The sequence below is a fragment of the Scyliorhinus canicula genome, chromosome 1, assembly GCF_902713615.1.
Source record: "Scyliorhinus canicula chromosome 1, sScyCan1.1, whole genome shotgun sequence".
NCBI classification, from domain to species: Eukaryota; Metazoa; Chordata; class Chondrichthyes; order Carcharhiniformes; family Scyliorhinidae; genus Scyliorhinus; species Scyliorhinus canicula.
The window spans coordinates 172,332,135-172,345,509 of record NC_052146.1 but is presented as its reverse complement, the minus strand read 5'-3'; the positions used below and the strand labels follow the sequence as shown (position 1 = coordinate 172,345,509).

At 48.1% G+C, this 13,375-nt stretch overlaps 1 protein-coding gene across 4 annotated transcripts in view; it reads left to right on the top strand.

Annotated features, from left to right (window-relative positions):
- The window catches only part of mei4 (meiosis-specific, MEI4 homolog (S. cerevisiae)), a 338,515-nt gene that overhangs the window by 34,408 nt on the left and 290,732 nt on the right, over window positions 1-13,375 (top strand). The window lies entirely within an intron of this gene.

Below are 13,375 nucleotides of genomic sequence, written 5' to 3'. Positions count from 1 at the left end.
GTGTGTTGATTTTTGTTTGTTATTGTAAATATTGTGGAGGCATTTATTTTAAGGGACTTGTTATAATGAACATCCAGAGATATACAGAGATTAACAATTTTAACGCTTAACGTTTTGGCATACTATTAAAGTGGTGAAAATTTGATTGGTGTTTTTGAGGTGGGTTAGTAACATATTACATGCATAAATTAGAACAAGTTCCTGAGAGTGTGCTGTCAGATGCTAGCATTGTTGGTGTTCAGTTTTCCTGTCTGGTATGGGAGTTGTGAGCACTCTTTCAATATGTCATTGCTTCCATTAAATTAACAGAAAGATATCAGATGAATATGTACTTTTGTGATTTAAGTAAGCTACTTTCAGATAGCTGACCTAAGCCTTAACTGTCCATCGAAAACAATTAATAGAATATCATCTAATTCCATCTCATTTGAGGTTGCAAGACTGTTAGTTACACTTTTAATTAACAGGATATTTATCATAAATGAATACAGAGATATGTCTGACTCAACAGTGGAGTTTTGCCAAGAATTTCTTTTACAGAATGTCTTTGTTTGAGAATATTGTGAATATTTGTAGTTTGAGTCCTTTATCCATTGAGGAAAAGAGCCCAACTATTAGTCATCTTTTTCCTTTTGTTACTCTAACCATGTTCCCGTACCAGCCTCCCCGGACAGGCGCCGGAATGTGGCGACTAGGGGCTTTTCACAGTAACTTCATTGAAGCCTACTCGTGACAATAAGCGATTATTTTATTTTTTTATTTTATTTTAGGGATTGAGTTGCCATGGACCCAATTCTTTTTTACTAAAATATTGAGAGGTTGACAATTAATGTCTATCCATACCAACTTTACATAAAATTCCCAAAAGAATACTTAAGCCAGTATCATTTCTACAGGCACTTGGTCAGAAATAATTACAGGAATGAAGGCCTAATGCAGATATTTTTGAAGATGCAATAATGATCAAAGATAAGAATCTTAAGGTTCTGGAAAGAAAATATGGCGGCTTGTTCATTGAAGGTACGATTTATTTCTGGTCTAACTGATTAACAAAAAGGTAAACCTGAATGATTGTATTGTCAAGGGTTTATACCATCATAACCATCGTGTTGCTTTTCCTGATTCTGGGAGTCATTTTGAATAGATCCACAGAAAAGGGTACAAAATATGAAATATACACAGAAAAAACTTTATGCTCTTTGTAGAATGCTGTGGGTCCCTTAAATCACTGATATTAAGGACTTCCAACAAGAGTAGTTTATTCCTAAACTCAACAGCTAGACAGTATGATAAAAGCAAATTATTGCGGATGCCAGAATTTGAAACAAAATCAGACAATGCCAAACAATTTTGACAGTCTGACAGCATCTGTGGAGAGAGAATGGAGCTAACGTTTTGAGTCTGGATGACTCTTTGTCAAAACTTACTGAATTGTCCAGAATTTTTTGTTTTTTGTGTACTTGTGCTCTGTCTGAGATCCCCGGAATAATTCCCACGTGACAATGTACATATCCACGTCATCATGTTCTCATGTGACAGCTCAGTCTACATCTTCCCCGTTTACCTGGGACACTTGGTAGCATGAGATCTAACAGTGTGCGTCATAGGAAACCATGTACAGACCATTATGTGACATGCAATAAAACAAACTGACAACGCATGACTATTTACAAATATGTTTAGGGCTGGTTTAGCTCACTTGCCTAGACAGTTGGTACATGATGCAGAGCAAGGCTAGAGCATGGCTTCAATTCCTGTACTGGCCGAGGTTATTCATGAAGGCCCCTCGCCTGACTTGTGGTGAACCTCAGATTAAATCACCACCAGTCAGCTCTCCCCCTGAAAGGGGAAAGCAGCCTATGGGACTATGGCAACTACCTTTTTTACATATATGTATTGAGGCACGGATTAGGCTGTAGCAACTGGTGCATAGCACATCCTGTCCACTGCTTCCCACCCCTATTTATTTTGTTGGAAAGAAAGTTGAAGTTCAAAAGTGAGTTAAAGGCAATGTGGTAATAAAGTCCTGGAATATTGTGTTCGGTCTGCTCAGGCGCCCCGAGTATGTGATTACACCCGAAGGTGGTTGTGGTGATATACCTGTGCAAGGTCTTGTATATGGTTGCCTATTAATGTATAAATAGAGTTAGCAAATCAACCTCCAACCAGCTGGTGGTGATAGAGATCTATCATGTGACTTGAGACACCCGCCAGTTGGTAGTAAGTGCTACAAGAGGATAGTCGCACTTAAAGTAGCTCCCGGAGAAGTCACTGAATTCATTTAGTAGCCATTGTCTGTATGATATTTCGTTGGTTATCTTTTCATTCGTTTGTTAATAAATCATCTTTCTAGTTAAAGAACTAGATGTTCTGTGTACATCATTATCACAGTCATAAAACAGAATGCATCATGGTACTAGGAGTACAGAACACTTAAAGATAACAACGAGACGACTGGGCAAAATAGGCTGAAGAAAGAAAAGATAAAATTAATCCGCTGACCTGGTGAACTATGGCCACCTGGAAGTCAACGTACGAAAAGACTGGGGGCGAGATTCTCCCATATGGGGAGAAATCGTAAGGCTGGCGTCAAATCCGGGCTGGTTTGACGCCAGCCCCCCCTTCCCGACCGGGAACCGATTCTGGTCCCCGGTCGGGGCTAGCAGCCCGACGCCGTAAGCTCCGGCATCACGGGCTTAACGAATTTCGTTAAGCCCGCTTGCCCGAGTTAGCGCCGGCTGACGCGTCATATGACGTCAGCCGCGCATGCGCGGATTGGAAGACTCCAACCCGCGCATGCGCGGATTACGTCATCGCGTATTTGCGCGAAACCCGCGCATGCGCGGGCCGGGATGCCCCTCAGCCGCCCTCCGAATGGATACTGCGGGGCGGCGGAAGGACAAATAGTGCGCGGGCATCGGTGCCCACCGATCGCGGGCCCTTGGCACGGCCGTGGTACTGCCGTGCCAATCGGTGCCATGGTTATAAAATGCGAGTGTTTACGGCCGTTTTTACGAACGGCCAGACCAGGTGTGTTTGCCGTTCGTAAAAACAGCCGTAAAGGGCTGGGAACTCGGCCCATCTATCAGCTGTGAATCGCTGCCGGCCGTAAAAAAAACGGCGGCAGCGATTCGTGTTGGGAGTTGGGCGTGGGGGGGGGGGGGGGAGAATAGCGGGAGGGCGTCGGAACAGCGTGGCCGTAAAATTTTAGGAGCCACGCTATTCTCCGCACCGTCGGGAGTGCGGAGAATCTCGCCCTGTGAATTTAGAAATGAAAGGTTTGAAAACACCCCAACAGTCTTGGGTAACGTAAATGAAAATTGGCGTGTTTTCAAGCAGCAATTTAGACTCTTGTGTTGCAGCCCTTAGCACAGCCTGCCAAGAGGCGTATTGCATTGCTGCTCACAGTGGTAGGTCCTCAAGCAATATAAATATGAAGCACCTATGCATTCAACAGTGAAGAGGAAAACAAGAGCTTTGATGACGTAATAAAGTACTTTGATCAGCATTGCTCTCCGAACAAAACAAAACATTTGAACGTTACATATTTCGTCCGCATACCCAAAAAGCAGGCAAATCTTTTGATAGCTTTGTAACTGACTTGCGGTTGAAGGCGCAGTCGTGCCATTTCAATACTTTAAAGTCGTCGATTACCAGCGACCAGATCGTCTTTGGGATATCAATACGTGAGAGGTTATTAAGGGAAGAAGACCTGAAATTAGAAAACACTATCAAGATCTGCCCTGCAAGTGAGCTAGCTGTATAATAGCTCAACCTGAAACATTTTGGCGCCAATCTGGAAGAAGATGCCAGCACCATCAGCACTGATGCAGTTGAATAAAAAAACGTGGTCTCAGCGTGGGCGGCCATTTTAAGTGTCTGACCGGGTCCGCCATTTTATGCCAGCGATGTGGCAATTGACATGGGCCATGGCAGGTGTGTTCCAAGTGTGGTCGAACAACTAATTTTGTCAAGCAATGTTTTTCACATCCAGCAGTGGACCAAACAGGGTCAGTCAACGCGATCGATGAGGTGTCCACTGGAAAACCTACTTTTCATTGATCTGATTTTGACTAAGGACACTAGGAGTCCGAATACGAATATGCAGAGTGAAGAAGTCTTACTGACCAATTGCGGCAACCGTGATGATGATGCTGAAACCATCGAAGACAGATGGACAATTCCAGTGATGCTGAATGCCACATTGATCATATGCAAGCTCGACAATGGAGCAAGGGCCAACCTCCTCGGTTTGTCCAATTTGAATGGGCTGCGAGTTAACCGGAAAGTCATCAAACCAGACTACGGAAAGACTACAATCGGACTGAGATTGCAACGCTGGGAGCAGGTGAACTCGGAGCATGGGTACACAACAGAAGCCATTTTCCATTGTGGACATGGAACGCAAGTCCATAATAGGTGCGATGCATGTGAGACCCTGAACCTAGTTCAGCGGCTGTACATTCCAGACAGCGCTGCGACGGAAGATCATTACGACTGGCAATGAGATATAATGGCGCAGCTATCCAATGAGATACAAGTGAAAGTTGGAACTGGAGGAAAGTAGACCAGGTGAAAAAATGGAAGAGCCAAAGGGAATTCCAGAATTCTGGTTGACAGTCTTCAAAAATGGGGATTTGCTCAGGGGCATGATACAGGAGCATGATGAGCCTATCCTAAAACATCTGCAGGATGTGAACGTAACGTTTTCAGATCCTGGAAAGCTAATGAGGTTTACTCTGGCATTTAAGTTTGAGCCAAATGAGTATTTCACAAACGAGGTACTGACAAAAACATACCAGATGGAGTCGCAGCCTGATGGGTCAGACTTTTTCTTTCAAATCACGGGCTGCACAGGGTGACACCGTGAAATCTATTAAAACAAAGCAGAAATATAAGGGTTGGCCACTGGTAGAACAGTTACAAAAACTGTACCAAATTCCAGGAGCAGTGTTATACTTTACAGGAGAAGATGCTGATTGCGATGATGATCATTACGATCATGATGATTACAAGGATGATAATTACGGTGACAACAATAACGATGAGGAAGGTGAAGAATCAGATGATGAACCAGAAGAGGAAGACTATGAAAGTCTATTCCGTTTATTTGGCAGTAGTGACAAGGTGATCACAAGTAGCACCCAGTCTGTGCAGGATAACGACAAGTATGAAAACTCTATGATGGCGTGTGCAGAGGCTGAAAGTGAGATTGCAGTGGCAGATACAAACGATGAGAGCCACTCAACTGCGAACAGACTGGTAACTGAAGAAATAATCCCCATTTTGGAGAAACTGACTGCGGAAACGTACGATGAATCATCTCATGCCCACAAAATGGTTCCTGCAGCGAACTCCCCAATACTCGAGGCAACTCCACTCTGCGTGCAGTTCTACGACGAAAGACGAAGTATATATTGTCATATCGGATGAGGACGGGCCACTAATCGACTCTCCAGCAAAAGATGAATCATATATCGTCATATCAAGTGAGGATGAGCACTAATTGTGGCTCAAACACAAAATGAAGAAGTACCGCCTAATGCTGGAGACATTGATCCAGCTAAAGATAAAGTATGAGGGTTTGCAGATCATTCCTGAAGTTGTAGACTTGACTGCAACTGCGCAATCATCCAAAAGTATGCCAATACTGGGTGTTTCACCAGGTGATGGGCATGCCCCATAGCATGCGAACGCAAGCACCATGGATCAACCAAAACTCCTTGATCCAGGTAAGGCTCCGAAATCAGCTAAGGTGGCAGAAGAGTCGGAGTCCGCCTGCACAGCAGATGATCCAAAAGCAATTACTGTGACAGAAGCACCAGAAGCAACTAGTCCCACGGCAGAGTCCAGAAGCACGAAGGATGCCACTAAAGGCAAAAAGAAAAGGAGACACAATCAGCAGATCACTTAAATGAGAAGGAAGGAGAAGAAAAGAAGAGTTGAGGACACAATTGGTCAATTGGGTAGCACCTGCGACAGTGAGGAGGTAGGCATTGGCAATAATGCCGAAATGCACGAAAGCACACGGAGAAGAGTAGGAAGCACACGGAGAAGAGTAGGAAGCATCACATTTAAAAAGTTGGTATCGCTAAAATAAACAAGAAGAACCACCGATCTTCAAGATGTATCGCGTCAAAAGGCTAAAAAGTTGGTGCTGGAGAGAAGACGAGTCAGAAAACGAGTCTTGCGAAAATTAAAGCGACATTGAGTATCAAGTTAAAGTTCAGAAGACCACGGGATGATGTATAAAAACTATGCACAAGGGACACATTAAAAATTATCAGGCATATCATGTTGTGTAAAGCACAGTTGCATTTGTACATGTGACCTGTTTAACAATATGATACAGATCTTGTTTTTTTAGACACAAGTTACATTTGTATGTGAATGTTAACAGTTTCAGAGGAAGGGGAATGTGGTGATATACCCTGTGGATAGTTTTGTATATGGTTGCCTATCAAGGTATAGAGTTAGCGATATGACCTCCAACCAGCTGGTGACAACATTATTGAGATCTACCATTTGACTTGAGACAGTCGCCAGCTGGTAGTAAGTCGTTCAAGAGGATAGTCGCACTTCAGAGTAGCTCCAGGAGAATTCACAATTCATTTTGTAGCCATCGCCTGTATTATAGTTTGTTATCTTTCCACGTGTTTGTGAATAAATTATCTTTCTAGTTCAAGATCTAGGTGTTCGTGTACATCATTACCACGGCCATACACAGAATGCGACAGTGGCGACATGCAATCTGAACCTGACCATTTGGCTGGGCGTTAGAGGGCAGAGTCTATAGTGTGTTTTGCTTGTCTTTAAATCTGCATTTAAGGAGACCCTCATTCATGTTTATTTCAAGTTTGGGCTTGCCGCAGAGCCTTGGCAGTCGGAATCATGGTCCTGTTACCTCTGGGGAAAGAAACATCGTTGTCCTGACGAGAACAGGCTCTGTTACGATAGATTTTGCAGGCTAAGGAGGGCAGCACAGTAGTCTGAGATCCTGTGGACATTTCTCTGGAAGATCCTTGGCTGAGCGAATCGCTCATTCCACCAAACTGTTTGACTGTTGATATAGGGGGGGGGGGGGGGGGGGGGGGGCTGCTCATGATATGCTCAAAAGTCCCAAGTGCATACAAAGTTGCGAAATTCAGCAGAGATGATTTGGCAAGTGTTGTCTGTCATGAGTCTCTGTCGGATGCTATGCGTGGCGGTGTCTCTTAAGTTTGATGATGATTCGCGCTTGGCTTTCATATTTTTGTGATTATGTATATATTTAAATGCCTTCAGTAAAATGTTTTTCAAAAAAAGTTTGATGATTGTGGTACTCCACGGGCGCGATTCTCCCAAAACGGGAGAAATCGTAAGGCTGGCGTCAAACCCGGGCGGGTTTGACGCCAGCGCGCCCCTTCCCGACCGGGAACCGATTCTGGTCCCCGGTCGGGGCTAGCAGCCCGACGCCGCAAGCTCCGGCATCACGGGCTTAACGAATTTCGTTAAGCCCGCTTGCCGGAGTTAGCGCCGGCTGACGCGTCATATGACGTCAGCCGCGCATGCGCGGATTGGAAGACTCCAACCCGCGCATGCGCGGATGACGTCATCGCGTATTTGCGCGAAACCCGCGCATGCGCGGGCCGGGATACCCCTCAGCCGCCCCGCGAATGGATACTGCGGGGCGGCGGAAGGACAAATAGTGCGCGGGCATCGGGCCCGCTGCCCGCGATCGGTGCCCACCGATCGCGGGCCCATGGCACCCTTGGCACGGCCGTGGTACTGCCATGCCAATCGGTGCCATGGTTATAAAAAGCGAGTTGTTCCCGCCGTTTTTACGAACGGCCAGACCAGGTCTGTTTGCCGTTCGTAAAAACAGCGTAAAGGGCTGGGAACTCGGCCCATCTATCAGCTGTGAATCGCTGCCGGCCGTAAAAAAACGGCGGCAGCGATTCGTGTCGGGAGTTGGGCGGGGGAGGGGGGGGGGGGGGGAGAATAGCGGGAGGGCGGGAAAAATGTCGAGAAGGCCCTCCCGCTATTCTCCGACCCGTCGTGGGGGTCGGAGAATTTCGCCCCACATGTTTGACAGGTAGTTGTGTTCAAACCACACGGAAGACCAATCAACTGAGACAAAATGTTGTTCACCATTCAGCTCCAAGATGTCGGCTGCTGTGAATGCCCTTAGATTTGGATTTGATTTATTGTTATGTGTATCGAGGTACAGTGGAAAGTATTGCACTGTGTACAGTCCAGACCGATCGTTCCACACATGAAAAAAGCATAGGACACATAAATACACAATGTAAATACATAGGCACAGGCATCGGGTGCGCATACGGAGTGTAGTCCTACACAGTAGAGAAGATGCGTGGATAGATCAGTTCAATCTATAAGAGGGTCATTCAGGAATCTGGTAACAGAGGGGTAGAAGATGTTTCGAATCTGTTATTGCTTGTTTTCAGACTTTTGTACCTCCTGGCTGATGGAAGAAGATGGGAGAATAACCTGGGGTGGGAGGGGTCTTTGACGATGCTGCTCGCTTTCCCAAGGTGTAGATAGAGTCAATGGATGGGAGGTGGGTTCGTGTGATGGACTGGGCTGTGTTCACGACTCTCTGAAGTTTCTTGCGGTCTTGGGCCGAGCAGTTGCCATACCAGGCTGTGATGCAGCCAGATAGAATGCTTTCTATGGTTCATCTGTAAAAGTTGGTAAGAATCAATGTGGACATGCTGAATTTCCTTAGTTTCTTGAGAAAGTATAGGCGCCGGTGCTTTCTTGGTCGAGCATCGACGTGGATGGACCAGAACAGATTGTTGGTAATGTGCACACCTAAGAATTTGAAGCTGTCAACCATCTCCACCTTTGCACCATTGATGCAGACAGGGGTGTGTACGATACTTCGCTTCCTGAAGTCAATGACCAGCTCTTTAGTTTTTCTGACGTCGAGGGAAATATTGTTGTTGTTGCACCATGCCACTAGGTTCTCTATCTTCCTCCTTTCAATTTCTAAGATTTTTTTTATCGCTGCAGTTGCTTGCAGATGTAAATTTTTTTGCCAATATTTTTAGGATATCTGTGTAAAATTGTATTGATTCATTTGCTTTCTAGTTAATGGAATTGAACGCATGTGTATCAAAGCTGAGATTTTTTACCAGGAGGCAAATTGTTTTAGGATTTTCTTGGGTTCTTTCAACCCCTCTGTGCGGAAGACCAATGACTCAAAATTTTTGACGGCTCCTGGATCCGCGGGGTTTAATAGGGTAAAAGCCTGTATCGTTTTTGACATGTCAGCGAATGTAGCACCGCTGTAAATATGCAACCTCTTCTGGAACTTTTCAAAACTATTTGCAATATTTTCATCAAAGATGAGTGGATCAATGCAGCGAAGTCCTTGAACTATACTATTAACTCCTGACACCATGTCGAATATTGTGAGTTCCTCCAATAACAGATAACAAGGACTTCCAAAAAGATGGTTTATTCCTGAGCTCAACTGCTACGTACAGTACTTGTGCTCTGCCCGAGATGCTATGGATAACGCATGCGCTCTCGCAACATGACTCGAACAGGAAAAGTAGTCAATTAATGTCCTGTCCTTGAGGTACAATCATAATTTTTGTGAGGGCCACGAAGAATCCAGCAAGTGTTTGTAGAGTCAAACAGAAAGTAACTTTACTGGTTCCCTCTCCAGCCTGGCCACCTGTATTTATACAACTGCACTGCTAATGATGCCCACGCCCCTCATTATGGGAGCTCATATTCCCCAAGGATGGGGTAACCAATTGTGCCCAGACAATAGGATCCCTGCATGTGAGGCCAATTTTCCGTGATCCCTGCATGCGAGCTGGCAATTTCATCACACACTCCCACCAAACCCTTGGGGTGGTGGAGGTGGGAACCGGGGGGGGGGGGGGGGGGGGGGGGTGTGTGTGTGTGTGTGGCCGGGAGGTGGGTTGGGGGTGGGCACTGGGGTGGTGAGCAGTGGCTGGCCTGGGGTACCTGCCCACCCACTCGACTCCCTGCCAGCGGCCCCTCTGCAACCAGCTCAGCACATCCCTCACGCCCTTCTCACAGAGCACTGAGGCAAGTTGAAATATTTATGAACAGGTGTTTATCGGTATCCCCAGCCCCTAACACTATCCTGTGTGCTGCACCTGTGCCAATTTAACCGATGTCTAACTTTCTGGCCCTAACGCCAGACAGGTCCCTCGGCAGTATATCATGGGTGTAGGTGGCCTGCTACAATTCCCGCTCTGTGACCTGGTCCTCTGTGGCGGCTGCCTTCTGGAGCGACCGGGCCTGGATGGGCCTGGCTGTGTCCTGGGCATCCCAGATGGCTTGGTGCCACCCTGTTCTGTTTGCTGCCCACCGGATGTGCTCGGAGCAGGAGGTGGTGGAGGTGGGGGGCCGGTTTGAGGCTCGACAGTGTTTCCGCATCTCCCCTACGGGAGTCATCGGCATGGGCCTCATCACCTGCCCCTCCCCCAGGGTGCCCGAGGGCGGCATTGCAGCACAAGGGTGGCACGGTAGCACAGTGGGTAATACAGTTGCTTCACAGCTCAAGGGTCCCAGGTTCGATTCCCGGCTTGGGTCACTCTCTGTGAAGAGTCTGCACATTCTCCTCGTGTCTGTCTGGGTTTCCTCCGGGTGCTCCGGTTTCCTCCCAAAGTCCAAAGATGTGCAGATTAGGTGGATTGACCATGCTAAAAAAATTGCCCTTAGTGTCCAAAGGTTTAGGTGGTGTTACTGGGTTATGGGGATATGGGGGAGGTGTGGGCTTAGGCTGGTGCAGACTCGATGGGCCAAATGGCCTTCTGCACTGTAAATTCTATGATGGCCCCTGGGCTACTTAGTGGGAGGCGGGTGCAGCCGGAATGAGCTCCGGGGGCTTTCCCGCCATCTGGCATTGCCACTACTGGAGGGTTGCTCTAGTCTCGACTTGGTCTCTGCTCGCGGCCATGGAGCACAGTGACTAGGCCACCTCCCTGTGGGACTGTGCCATATCCCTCTCTGACTGGCTCAGGTCAGCCAGCGCCTGGGTAATGCCGTCGACTCCTACAGCCATGGCCCGTTATGACTGGGCCAGGCTCGGGAGCTCCACTACTCCAGGTGACCCTGACTGATACATAGCTGCCTGTGACAAGGCGGCCCTGTCCTGTGTCTCAGCCACTGCCCGCACAGAGTGCCCCAGGCCTTGGACATCTTGACCCATGGCCGTTGCCTTTGCCCCCAAGGCCTCCACTGCAGATGACACCGGTGCAGAGTTGGCCTCGGTGGCACGCATGGTTGGCACCACCTCATGTAGGCCTTGGTTCTGTGTCTGCATCTCCAGCATCGATGAGACCGTCATTTCCAGAGACCAGAGACCCGTATGGACGACAACTAATCCCAGGGATCGTCCCCCAACCCCGGACCTTCCGCTCCCTCGGGGTCCTACCTCCATCTGATGTAACGCTGCACATGTGTGGTGCCCACCACAGAGCGCCCCAGGAGCCTCTTCACTAACATGGACGCCCGAGGTAGGTGTCAATAGGATGGTGGAGGGTGGTGGATATAGCTGTGATGGCAGGTCGGTTTGTCTCCGGACTAGCTCACCGGGGTGTCGAGGGCTGGCATTTGCAGGCTGGCATTGCTGTCCGTTGCTGCCTGCTTGTTGGACATGTCCTGGGTTGTGGCTGGGGAAGGGGGACACAAGAAGGGTCGCGTCATTGCTTGATGATCCTGCAAGACAGAAGACATGACAGATGGTTGGATTGCGGGTTGGGATGGTGGTGTTGGGGTGGTGTGGGAATGGTGGGGTGCTGGGGTTGGGGTGATGTTGGGGTGGTGTGGATGAGATAGGATGGTGTGGGGAGTTGGGGTAGTAGGGTGATGTGGGGTTGTGGCACGCATCCCATAGCGACACCGCAACTAAGTGGGGGTTCATTTGGTTCCACGATGTCGACCTTCACGACGGCGACTGATGTGTCACTGGGCTCACCGACCAGGTCCAGTGCCTGCTGCTCCGCGACGATGAAGGGGCGCAAGTCTGGTGGGCCCCCTCCAGTCTTCTCCCTCTCACTGATGGGCAGCGGTTAGGGTTGTCCCCGGAATGGGTACACGTGATCCAGGGGTTAGCATGGTGGTGATGTGCATGGTTGCTCCCCCAGCCCCTCTTCCCCTCTCCCCATCCCCCCCCCCCCTTTTCCATGGCGGCGCACCCCTGCTGAGGGTGCCCCCCCCCAACAGAGCACTGGGGTGGCAAGCCTAGCGCCCCCGTACTTTCTGCTTGTGAGGAAAGATAGCTACTCACCTCCTCGGCCCCCCACAGTAGCCCTTCCGCCAGGTTCACGTTTTTTAAAAGGAGTACTAATTGCTGCCAGTGTGACCACTTGCTGGAGAGGTCGTTGAATCATGGGAAGCCATTGGATATGGGGTCGCTCCAGGTAATTGAATGCAAATAGGGCTTAAGTGGTGATAATTGGTTTGACACCAGGCTACGGCAGGATCTCGGTTTCGCCTAGAGGAGTGGGCCGTTTGCATCGCCTGCCGCGGTTCTCGTTTTTGGCCTCTCCCACTATTCATCGGCTTCATTGTGTTCGAGTGAGAGTGTAACGAGGCCTGAGAATTGCTCCCATAATTTTGAATAAAGTTTTATGGCAGACACAGTCATCATTTGCCATTACCATGATTACTTATCAACCCTGATTGATTCAGGAGTTAAAGTGTTCAGAAGTTTACAAACACCATCACAGCATCAGTAAATTTGTGGAAGCGATCGTGAATAGTCAGGAACGATCACTAATGTTCAAAAGCAATAATTTGCATTCGAAAGCGTTCATTAGTTCATGAGTGATCAAAGGTATTCATTAGCTATTAAGGCCTCAAAAGCACACCAGGCCTCAAGAGATCAACAGGCATCAGGAGTTAGAATTGGCTGGATTCTCTGCAGAATCCGGTGCACGGAGAATTGTTCGCGCACGGGTTACATGGTGGGTGGCCGGGGGGGGGGGGGGGGGGGGGCATTGACACAGGTCCCCCCCGCCCCCCAGCGATTATCCAGGCAGAACTGGCTGAGTGCCCGGTGGCATGGTTCAAACCATGTCTTGCCGGTCGGGAACCTTGTGTGGCGGCTGCGGACTCGGATGCATCCTTGACCTGGATGGAGTGGGTTTTTCCACCTGCCGTGAGGGTCGGGAACCCAATGTAAATTTTTGAATTGTATGGTTCTCATTGTCCTTTTCTGCCACCCTCTTGTTCAGAATGATTGTGCACTGACAGTTTCAATTTCAGGCCCCTTTTAAGCGAACAGTCTTTTTGTTCCAGAGAGGAGAAATAGGCATTGAGAAAATGCTAAGTCACAGGCATCAAATGCTTTCATTTTAGCTCTCAAGATAATTTGTAAATGAGA